This window comes from Macrobrachium nipponense, chromosome 18 (genome assembly GCF_015104395.2).
Source record: "Macrobrachium nipponense isolate FS-2020 chromosome 18, ASM1510439v2, whole genome shotgun sequence".
In the NCBI taxonomy this organism is placed as follows: domain Eukaryota; kingdom Metazoa; phylum Arthropoda; class Malacostraca; order Decapoda; family Palaemonidae; genus Macrobrachium; species Macrobrachium nipponense.
In genome coordinates this window covers 10,557,446-10,569,792 of record NC_087211.1, presented here as the reverse complement: position 1 = coordinate 10,569,792, position 12,347 = coordinate 10,557,446, and the positions used below count along the sequence as shown (strand labels likewise).

Below are 12,347 nucleotides of genomic sequence, written 5' to 3'. Positions count from 1 at the left end.
TTACACTCAACTCATATCTTGAGTTATACACCATTTGTATCGACAATCAATTCCCACTCCAATCGCCCTCCTTAGCATAGGAAAGCGGCCATATCTCTCTCTCTCTCTCTCTCTCTCTCTCGAAGACACTGAGTGCCTCCTCCTCTCTCTTGCTGTCAATAGTAGTTTGCGATGCCCCGACAGCGTAGGAATTCGGAAGCCTCTGAAGGCGATTGATGGCCTGCAAAGAAAACCCAGGCGGCGCTGTCTCGTATGAGGAGGGATTTTGAAATATGAATTTGAAATCCGGATTTGGAATCCCGATATTTATTGGACGTCTCCTATTTGGACCCTGAAGTATTTTGCAAGATTTTTTGGAGTATTTTTTTTTTCATGGTATCGTGTGTCAGTGTGGACAGATCAAGTGGTTCATATTTGAAACTCATTTGTACTGTTGATCTTGACATTTTATTGGCTGTCTCTTGTTTGATCCGAATGTATTTTCCAAGATTATTTCCTTGTATTTTTTCAGTGGTGTTTTGTGTGAATGTGGGCAGATATTGTACTTTATGTCTTTTATTTTATTTGTGCAAATTTCAATTTTTCGTTTTATAATCAACAGTAATATTTAAGAATATCTAATATTTTAATATTTGTAGTTGATATACTAATATTGCTGATTGGAGTTTTGTACATACCTCAGTGCAAATTCAACTCAACTGTTATTACCATAAACATAAAAAGTGTGGAGAATGATACACCATTTTTTTTATTAAGCAACTTGAAAATTGTTTGATAATTCGTAGTTAATAATAATAATAATGATAGTAATACTATATTTCGGAAGGAGACCCTCTCGTAGAAATGTTTTGTTAAAAATGACTGCTGCTTCAGCACTATTAATCTTGTAAAGAGTCTTCTCTATCTTTCTGATGACGGCTTTCTCGTTGTTGCTTAGACTGGCGAGCAACGCACCAAAGGGCATGGTAAAATTCGGTTGAGTCATTTGATTTATTATTGCTTATACAATTCTCTCTCTCTCTCTCTCTCTCTCTCTCTCTCTCTCTCTAACGCGACGTTTCCTCCTGATCGACAGGACATTATCAAGCGATAACTGCTGAGGGACTGAATTCCAGTGGTTTGTTGTTGTTGTTTAAGATTAAGCTGGCTTTATGCCAGCACGGGCTCTTGCTCACAGAGCAGCCCGTAGTTGTTGTTGTTGTTAAACATTAAGCTGGCTTTATGCCAGCACGAGCTCTTGCTCACAGAGCAGCCCGTAGGAAAATTCGTACGCCAACAGCATCTGATGTTCCCAGGCGGTCACCCATCCAAGTACTGACCAGACCCAACGTTGCTTAACTTCGCTGATCGGACGAGAAGCGGTGCTTTCAACATGGTATGGCCGTTGGCAGCCCTTGGCGAGTCCATCTCCTTTTATCGTGGTGTTGCGAGCTCTTGAGTACGGTCAGAGCACCTCTCCGGCAGGTTGAGTTCTCATTGGTTCCCAGGAAGGTGATTCATACGGCGGGCATTGACGAGTCTTGCAGACCTTCTCAGGTAGGGGGTATCACCGGGAGCCTCTTGATTGGCTTCTACCTGAGTGACGTCACCCCTGGTATTATTCTCATGTCCGGTGTTCGTTTCATGCGCGCTGGTACTTTCGTTAGGGGGGAGGGGTGTGGTCCTCCTCACACCACGTCGGTATCAGGAACGCTTCTTGGGTGGATTTGAGGGGAGGCTTTTCCTCGAGGATGAGCAGCGCTTCTAGGAGACGCAGACGTTGTGAGTCAGGTGCTCTCCCGATGATCTTAATATTCCTGACGATGTCGTCTCTCGTGATGTTTCTGCGGTGTACTACAAGGGCGTGCTGCCTAATGGCGCCCTCCTGGGCGTGGCAGGAAATCCTTTTTGACAGGCGCATCGTCGTCATGCCGATGTAAATCCCAGGGCATCCTTGGGCGGGGCATACGTATCGGTAGACGACGTTGGACTGCTTCAGGGGGTCTCCTGCCGGTGGGGAGGGGTTGTTCTTCATCAGGAGGTCTTTCGTACGCCGATTCTTGTAGTAAATAATGAGGGACACTCTCTTTCCTTCCTCCATGGGGCGGACGTGTTCCTCTATTATTTTCTTCATGGCTGCTTCTTCTCCCTTGTATTGGTGGTGCATGAAGGCTTTATAGAAAAGTTCGGGTGTAGTATGGGTAGTCCTTTAAGTCCTGTGTTAGCCAACCTGTACTTGGAATACTTTGAAACTACAGTAATAAATGCAATAAAACCCAAAAACATGCTGTGGATGAGATATGCGGATGATATTCTAACATTTTGGGATAATAGGTGGGGCAATTTTAATGAATTCCTCTCAAAATTAATCACATTAGTGCTCAGCATCAAATATAAAATTGAATGGGAAACAGACCACAAAATTCCTGTTTCTTGATGTTTTAATAATCAGATACACGACAGAATAAAAATTTACCATATACAGAAAACCAACGTTCTCACTTACATACATTCACTACTTTAGCTATCACGACATTGCTATCAAGATAGGTGTAGCCAGCAACCTGTTCTTAAGAGCCTTACAAATTTGTGCCCCAGATTTCCACGAAAAAGAATTTGAACTAATTCGCAGGCAACTTTCGTCTTTAAAGTATCCTGACCATATAATTGAGAAAGCAATTCACAAAGCAAACGTAATTTTCTACCGACCCCTTAAAGACAAGACCAGAGATACACCCAACAATAAAATAAAAATTCCTCACCTTGACACGATTAAGAGGGTGACTCAAACCCTTGGAAAATTGAACCCTTTTGCATTTACTTATCCAAACACCTTAGCCAAATCCCTGATTAACGTCCAACAAAAGACATCTCCCAAGGACACTGGGGTTTACCAAATCCCATGCCAGGACTGTGACCAATCTTACATCGGATTTACAGGTAAATCACTTCCCCAGAGATTAATACAACACAAACGGTCAGTTAGGTATGGACAACAGAACTCAGCTATTTTCAACCATATAAATGGACATAACCATAGAATAAACTGGAATTTGTCACGTGTAATTTATAGCAGCAACTGCCGGTACAAGATTCAAATGATGGAATCGGCCTTAATAAAAGAGAGGCAGGTAACGAACATTTCAAAAGGAGCATGGATTTCAGATATGATCGACAAGGTTTTCACTCAACCAACGCTTAAGAAGATTAAAGGAAGATTATCAGCGGGGGTGACCTAAATTGGCTTGCCTGTGGATGGACCTCTTGGTATAAATACCCACCTTTTTCTGTAAACCTTTTTCATTCATCTACCCGAATAGGGAGACAGCAGTCTCTGAAATATAGTACTTTTCTTTCTATATTTTGGCGTTTTTATGGGCTCCTTTTATTAGATATAAGATATATTATACTATATATATACTATATATATATATATATATATATATATATATATATATATATATATTATATATAATGTATATCATATATATAAGTCTAAGTTTATTCTCGAGAATTTTAGTAATCATTAGGGTATATGTCTTCATCGTTTAAAACCAATTTGTTTATATTTGCATATTTTAATTAGGTGTATCGTCAGTATGAAAAAAGTCTGGGTTATATCTATTTTTACATTGATTTATATAATCTATTAAAGCAGTTACTACCATTGCTCCTTAGCTCTTTCTTTTTCCTCTAAAACTCATGAAATCTAATTATCCGAACGTTTTCTGAGTATAAAAGTGTTTTTATACGGATATAACCTACGAGCGCAATTTATCAGTGTTCCTTTGCTCTCTTTTTCTCTCGAAAACTAATCAGGTCTACTTAAAGTGACAATCTATTAACGTTCCTAAATTCTCTCTCAATTCCTTCAAAATCCAATTAGATCTACCTATCTGACAATCGCGTCCTTCTGACCAGGTTTTAGGTAGACGAGCAGACTGTCTGACATTCCAGACGCGCCCAGCAAAGGGACTGTGAATGCCATCCATAGGCTGGACAGGGCAGTCTTGCATATTCAGTGGCAATCCTCATTTGCCGCCTAGAGCTGCGTCGTCACTAATGGAAGCTTCCATACCAAATTAGATATAGGTAAAAACCCACGCACACACGGTCGATTACGAATCTGAAAAAAGTACCGTTCGAAACTATATGAATCTACTATGAGATTCAGGGCCTCTGTAACACGGTTTTTTGGACTTTGCTCCTTATCAAAGCAACGGATGTAGCTGAAAGTTGACATATGTATATTGCACAACCACACACAAATTTTGTCACCATTATCAATAACATAAACCCGATAGTTTTGATTTTTATAGAGTAAAAATTATCTAGCCGACGCCATGGCCAATGATGACGAGCCAAGAGTCGAAAAACATTCATTACGTAAGCAAAGTAAACACACCGTTTTACGAAATGTTGCCCCGCCCATCCACCAAACAGAAACCCATTCACCTTGTTTCATCGGCTCTGAAACCCCTAGCAGTCTTAGAACTTTATACAGTCAAGAAAAAGTCCGTGGCCATACTTACTGTAGCCTGAATAAGTAATTATTCAGTTTCTAGTTTAAATCCAATGTTTATGGTCTGATTTGTATTTAGCGTAACGTGATTATAATACTTGTAATGTCATTCAGGATTTTGAACATTTCCATTAACTATTCACTATGCCACCAAGAGAGAGAGAAAGAGAGAGATTGTATGTAAACAGTCTTTATATAACTATTTTTGTTAAAATAAGATTTTTATCCAAAGTAAACACAAGCTTATATGAGCTAAAATCTCCAGCAGACCAACGGATCATCCGATATGATTTTTTTTCTTCTTCTTTAGTCTGTACGACCATGTTGGATATAAAGACTTTATGAATGGCGGAACGATACATAGTTGTGGGTGGGGTATCTGTGCTAGCGTAGTAATACTACTGTAGCAGTAGTGCCGCAAAATTAGTAATAGCAGCAATATACATGAATTAAACGTTTAGGCCAACTGCTGGGATCCTTGAGGATCTTTTAGCACTTCTTACAACTACTCGAGAAATACGTTTTTATAGCCAGAAGTTAGATTTTCTAATACAACAATGTCCTTGATAGCCTTCAGTGCTATCCTGAATTACAACGAGGCCAAAGTGGGTGGAGCCTCATGAAGTCATCATTCTGACAATAATTAATTATTGGTGAAGGTTTAAAGCCAAAATACGGTACCGGCTATTTTTTTTTTTTTTTTTTCAGTAAATAGGTAGATAGCCGATAAATAAAAATTGATTGACATCTTGGATACAGCAGTATCAAATCAAGCTTGTCTACTATGTCTTTGAAAATTACCAACTATTCCCTACATCTTGTCAATCTGATTGTGGCCTATAAAGTAGATTATAATTTCTTAGGACACTTATTTTGGGAGTTAGACTAATAATCGAAGTGTTTTTGTATTTATTAACATCTTTTGTTGGTTTGTTCATTATGACAATTATCAGTGGAGAGGAGTCAGAGTTCATAAAGGTGTACTGCTTTGCTTGTATTTAAATTTTTACGTCATTGTTGCCAGAGGTATAGCCTTCGTTACGTATAGCCAATCATCCATCGAGAAAGAGGGAAGAAATGCTGTCATAAGTTACGTAACGAGTGCGTTCGAAACCTTATCTCTGAGTAAGTTGGCTCGTCTTCAAAAAAAGTCACTTTTACATTATAAGTACCAAATTCATTCAACCTACGGTAATGCAGAATACAGTCAAAATTTATGTGTCGATATAATGTGTATTCTGAATAAGCGTTATATCTATGAAATGCATAGATAAAAAGTTATTGCCAAAAAAACCGTGTTACAGAAACCCAGAATCTCATAGTAGTCTCCGTAAAAACCTATTTACCCAAGCGTGGGTGGCAAGGGGAAAAACATTCAAGCACTTTCACGATACTTTTAAGAAACGACCCTAAATTCCTACCCAAAAAATGAAAAAACAACTTTCTCAGAACAGCAGCCATTCACCAGAAAAACAACCGAAGTTTGTCCCGCTAAAACCTTGTTTAATAAAAGCCACATGTGCACTTTGGTCGCAAACATAATTTCGCTTCAGAATTTCACCTTTTCTCAAGGATCCAACCCCCACCCCCAGCTCCCAGCTACGTCTCTCCCTTCATTGCCATTCAAAAAACATTCTAGAAAGCTTTTCACTTTAAGGAAACGTCCCCCTTTAGCATGTATTCATGTCCTTATTTACTCTTCCTTAATTCCTTCCCCCTAAATCCTTTTTCAAGGTCTCTTCTGAAGGGCTACTTCCACCCTCCCCCTTCCCCATTACTCCGAGGAGACTTTCGCTTTATTTCCTTTCGTTATTTTCTTGACGTCTCCATAAATGAATGATGGAGGTTATGGAAGGAGGGCAGGTGAGGCCTCCTTTGCATCCAGTCTCGTTTGCATTTCGCGTCTGTCATTCATCCTCATTTCTGCATTATTTTACCCATCTGAAATACCAGGGCTGAGAAGTATGTATAAGGGTTTTTCACTAAGTTCTAAATAAATGTGTACGAGGTCATTCAGTTTCAGTAGAATACGGCTCTAAGTTTGGAATAATGTAGTTGTTTGAAAACACGACTTATTGATATCACGCGTTATTAATTCTAAAATGACAGAGCGGTTCTAAGACTGCAAGATCGCATTAATTACCCAACAAAATAAATAACGCAATTTGCTACAGTTTTATTTTGATTTATGAAAAATAAAGAAATAAAACCTTGCTAAACGGCAATGGATTAATAATAAAAATAAATATTCATTGTTTATAGATATTGATTATCTTCTCAAATAAATGGGTAACTCACTTGTGTAAATACTGTAATATATAGGTTACTTGTCATGGGATCACACTTTCCGTGTAACGATCCAACTCGACAATTCTCTTATTTGAATCCTAAATCATATTGGACTGAGTTCCCACTTAATATGGAAGGAATTATTTGTTCCCAGATAGCAGTTTTGCTTCGAATATGTTATGGCCATTCAGAATTACTTATTTCATTTATGGTGATCTTTGGAGCCTCAAGTAGTTATGGAAATGTCTCCGTGAGGCAGTATACACAAACTGTTTCCTCTCTCTCTCTCTCTCTCTCTCTCTCCATTGCTATCTATCTATCTATCTATCTATCTATCTATCTACGCAAGACCAAGCGAAATCACTCCCTCCCTCCTCATCGCGAGGCCATCAGAAGCTTCGCTTCGGGGACTACTATGAGATTCAGGCCTCTGTAACACGGTTTTTTCGCAATAACTTTTTATCTATGCATTTCATAAATATAACGCTTATTCAGAATACATATTATATCAACACATAAATTTTAAGTGTATTCTGCACTACGTAGGTTGAATAAATTTGGTACTTATAATGTAAAAGTGACCTTTTTGAAGACGGGCCAACTTACTCAGAGATAAGGTTTCGAACGCACTCGTTACGTAACTTATGACAGCATTACTTCCCTCTTTCTCGGTGGATGATTGGCTATACGTAACGAAGGCTAAACCTCTGGCAACAATGACATACAAATTTAAATACAAGCAAAGCAGTACACCTTTATGAACTCTGGAACCTCTCCACTGATAAATTGTCATAATGAACAAACCAACAAAATATGTTAATAAATACAAAAAAAACTTCGATTATTAGTCTAACTCCCAAAATAAGTTTCCAAAGATATTACAGTCTACTTTATAGGTCACAATCAGATTAACAAGATGTAGGGAATAGTTGGTAATTATCAAAAACATAGTAGACAAGCTTGATTTGATAACTGCTATATCCAATGTCAAGCAATTTTTATTTATTGGCTATCTACCTATTTACTGAAAAAAAAATAGCCGGTACCGTATATTGGCTTTAAACCTTCACCAATAATTATCGTCAGAATGGTTGACTTCATGAGGCTCCACCCACTTTCGCCTCGTTATAATTCAGGATAACACTGAAGGCTACCATGGGCATTGTTGGATTAGAAAATTTAACTTCTGGCTATAAAAACTTATTTCTCGAGTAGTTGTAAGAAGTGCTAAATGATCCTCAAGGATCCCAGCACTTGGCCTAAATATTTAATTCATGAATATTACTGCTATTACTGTTGCGGCACTACTGCTACACTAGTATTACTACGCTAGCACTGATACCCACCCACATCTATGTATCGTTCCGCCATTCATAAAGTCTTTGGGTTTCAGAGACGATGGAATTTCTGTCTGGTGGATGGGCGGGGCAACATTTAGTCAAAAGGTGTTTGTTACCTTGCTTACGTAATGAATGTTTTTCGACTCTTGGCTCGTAATCATTGGCCATGGCGTCGGGCTAGATCATTTTTACTCTATAAAAATTAAAACTATCGGGTTTAGGTTATTGATAATGCTGACAAAATTTGTGTGTGGTTGTAAATATACATATGACAACTTTCAGCTACATCCGATGCTTTGACAAGGAGCAAAGTCCAAAAAACCGTGTTACAGAGACCCTGAATCTCATAGTAGATAACCATCATCATCATCATCATCATCACCACCGTCCTGACGTGGCTGCTGCGGCAGGAGAGCACTAAACGCTATTCCCCGTCACGAGCCGGAGTGTAAATTTGATGATCCCGGGCAATGGGACAAATGGCCACTCTGGATATCAATCTTCCTTCTTCAGTTTATATCTGAGCTGTTCACGCGCCATTTTCCAGTGGATAAAGCAACCCTGTCGTCCCCTTCCTGCGTTGATGTGATGTGATCTTTGATTTGAAATGCTTATTAAATTGTCATTTGCTGTGGTAGTGTGCGAATAGAATAGAATAGAACAGAATACGGAATTTAGGCCAAAGGCCAAGCCACGGGACATATCTATGAGGTCATTCTACGCTGAAATGGAAATTGACAGGTAGAAGGTTTGAAAGGTGTAACAGGAGGGAAACCTCAAAGCAGTTCAACTATGAAACAATTGATAGGTGAGGGTTGACGAAAGTAAGATGGAAGAAAGAGGATATGAACGGAGGTACAGTAAAATGTAGGAATGGGGGTTGCAGCTAGGGGTCGAAGGGACGCAGCAAACAACCTCAAATAATGGCAGAGTTAGATACAATATTCAAATCTCGTTTAAATCTTTTTCTAAGCGTAAATCCACGACAGATTCCCACATTAACCCCAAAATCATAGACTTACGTCATTGTCGGGAGGAAAGTTGTTGTTCTGCATCAAATTAGACCTTGTAAGATTGCCTGCCTAATTACCAAGCTGCAGTCAGGAAACTCTGAGGCAGAGACATTAAACAGAAGCGGATCAAAATTCGGGACTTCTGCTGTCGTCATTCGAGGCATCTGAACTTCCCTGTCTCGCCTCCTTTCCTGTCCCCAAGTTTCAGCAATGAAGTTGAATCCATTGAAATGAGAGACTATGTTGCCCGGATTCCAAATAATTAAAATTGGAAAAGTAACTTAAATGAGTTTATAATTTTGACGTTACGGGTACTAAATTCAATGGAGAGGATAACTGGGGAACGCGGATGCCAAATAACAAAAAATAAAGAAAATAACTCAATTATTAATCTTTTTTGATGTTACGTATATCATTTAGTCGAAAATGATCATTATAAATACCGCAAACTATCATCAATGTTTGAAATGTCAAACGCGAGAGGCAAGCTTCATTCATATATGTAGAGGAAACGATACTCATACATCATCGCTGTGCACGAATAAGGAAATTTGCAATATTATTCAGAATTAACTAAAAAAAAAAAAGGAATATGATTCCTTGGCCATTACGTTACTAAGAGGAACTGAATTTCTACTATAATTTTTCGTAGAGCTACAAATCTACTGAATTGATGACCTTTTCTAAATAATAAATAAATAAATACGGAATGTTTAACATTAAAGAAAAATATGATCGATAAACTTAGTATAAATCATGTCAATAAAAATCTTTCTCTAAATTCCAGCTCATCCAATAATCGAAGAAATAGATTTCAGTCGGGATTAGTATCAAGGGATTAAGGATATTCCCATTCCAGTGTTTACAGGGGTTCAAATAAAGGAAGTTCGCCAATTAAATTCCAATTAAGGCCATAGTTAAGAGACTAATGTTAATTGGTTCGGATATAAATAAGTAAATTGCTTGCAATGAAATATAAAGGGCCGGAGAAGGGAACGGGAGATTGGAAATGTTGATGCTAAGCTATTTGAAGGCTTCGGGAGAAAGAGATTTGTCTCTCTCTCCCCAGTTGATATCAGGAAGTTAGAATGGATGTCTTATTTCTATTTGACTCGGGTTTCTGGTCGTTAGGTACTTTATATGATCTCTCTCTCTCTCTCTCTCTCTCTCTCTCTCTCTCTCTCTCTCTCTCTCTCTCTCACTGGAACAGGGATTAATTTTCCCATTTATTTCAGGGGAGAAGAGGGCAGAGTATATGAAAGAAATCCTCCCGTTTATTGTGTGGTGTGTAATCGTAAACAGATAGTGTCAGGCTCCTAGAGAATTATTCCACAGGCAAAATAAATGAATGAGAGAGAGAGAGGAGAGAGAGAGAGAGAGAGAGAGAGAGAGAGAGAGAGAGAGAGCCTCGTTTCAATGTAAAAGACCACAAGATACATTCATTAAACTTTTCTCTTACCGTGTGCTTTTATTTCCTCTAAGGAAGACGCCGTCGGGGAGGGGGAGTTGGGTGGGGTGGGGTGGGGTGGGGAACGGATGGGGTTGGAAGAAAGGGCCGCCTCCCGCTGGGGTCGTTTGTTCTCGCATTGCAGGTGTTCCTCTGCTGCCTCGAAAATGCAGCAAGAAATGGACAGTGCAAAAGAACATCTAAATTTTTTTTTTTTAAGGCTTCATAAATTCTTCAGGTTTTTTTTATTTTTTTTTATTTTTTATTTTTTATTTTTTACTGGGGGTTAGAGAGGTTGTTGGGAGGTTGGAAGAGGAAGAGCGGGCTATGTTTGTGGGTGGGGTTGGTAGGTTGGGGGGTTTGAGGTAAAAGGAGTCGTTGCTTTTATTTCGCATTTTACTTGTTGAGGTAAATTTTCAGGGTTTTTTACTTTTTTCCCGGGTGGTTAGGGAAGTTGGAGAGGTTGAAAGGGGAAGGGGGAGGAGGGTTCTGTGGGGTGGTTGGGGTTGGTGGGTTTAAGGTAAGAGGAATCTATATTTTCAAATGCAATTCATTGGTTGAAGTAAATTTTCTGGGGTTTTTTTCGGCGTTTTATTTGTTTATACAAATGAGGCTTTCAATATAGTTTTGTTGTTCAGTAAAATAAAAATAAAAAAAGAGAAAAACTTATTTCACCTTTAGCCTATAATAACGTATCATCTCCCCGACCTATAATGGAGTGCAATTGTTTCATAAAAAAAAAAAAATATCTAAGCAAGAGCATCTAGTGACCGCAAACATTTGCCAAGGATGGTCAAGTGAAATCCCGAAACGTCTTTTCTCAATAAAATTGATATTCCCGTCATAAAGAAATTGTCTGGCAACATTTAAGTAAAACTCAATCGCACGACATTGCATTATCCTGCTAACATATGGAACTAAAGAAATAAACAAACTTACCCTTTGAATCTGTGACCTCTCAGTATAACCGTAACTTCGATCTTCATCTCATTCAGCACACAGCATTCAATAGTGGAGTACCTGCAACAAATATGAAATCCATTACTTATAGTTTAAAGATGAAGACTGAGGTTATATTCCTATTTGACCTTTCAAGTTTGAGCATAACTTTTTGACCCTGACCTAACTCTGCATATCGGCTCTGAAAAGAAGGTTAGCTCCATTGATCTCAAAATTTATAGCCAATAGTTGGATTATTATTACTGGTTTGACTTCTCTCTCTTATTTGCTCTCTCTTATTTTCATTTTAAATGTTGCCTCACTCAGAATAACTACAGTGGAATGAGTATCAGATGTAAAGTTTCAGTTCCATATAACACAAATTTCTGTCCTTAAAAAATAAGGAAAAGTAGTAAACATCTATTAAAGGACAACAAAACCTTGAATAGCAATTATTTAGGTCCAGCCTGCAAATCTGTCGTATAAAATTGCAGGCAATGTTTTTATAAAACTATAGACAATACTGTTTATAAAATATACTTTTCGGTCTTTTGATATAAAAAAATAAACATTTGTAACTACCCTATTCCCTTGTCAGCGATCGCTTGAATGAACTCGTTCAAAAGTCTCTTAATGATGCTGCCACGAGAATATGGGAAACTTTACCCCCAAACTTTTCCTCAGACACTTGGAAGCCCCATTCTGACATTTAGATCACTTGCAAGATCTACTGGAGGGCCTTTCTTAGTGTACTACAGATATTAAGCACCCTTCTCTTAATTTCTCTGGGGCATTTAACATTTTCAAATATGGGCCGG

The 12,347-nt window shown here is 38.4% G+C and overlaps 1 non-coding gene across 1 annotated transcript; it reads right to left on the bottom strand.

Moving 5' to 3' along the window:
- Nucleotides 1-1,270: 1,270 nt before the first annotated feature.
- Nucleotides 1,271-1,389, bottom strand: LOC135197349 (5S ribosomal RNA). Its single transcript, XR_010310593.1, has one exon. It is a non-coding gene; the product is annotated as a 5S ribosomal RNA (ribosomal RNA).
- Nucleotides 1,390-12,347: the final 10,958 nt, after the last annotated feature.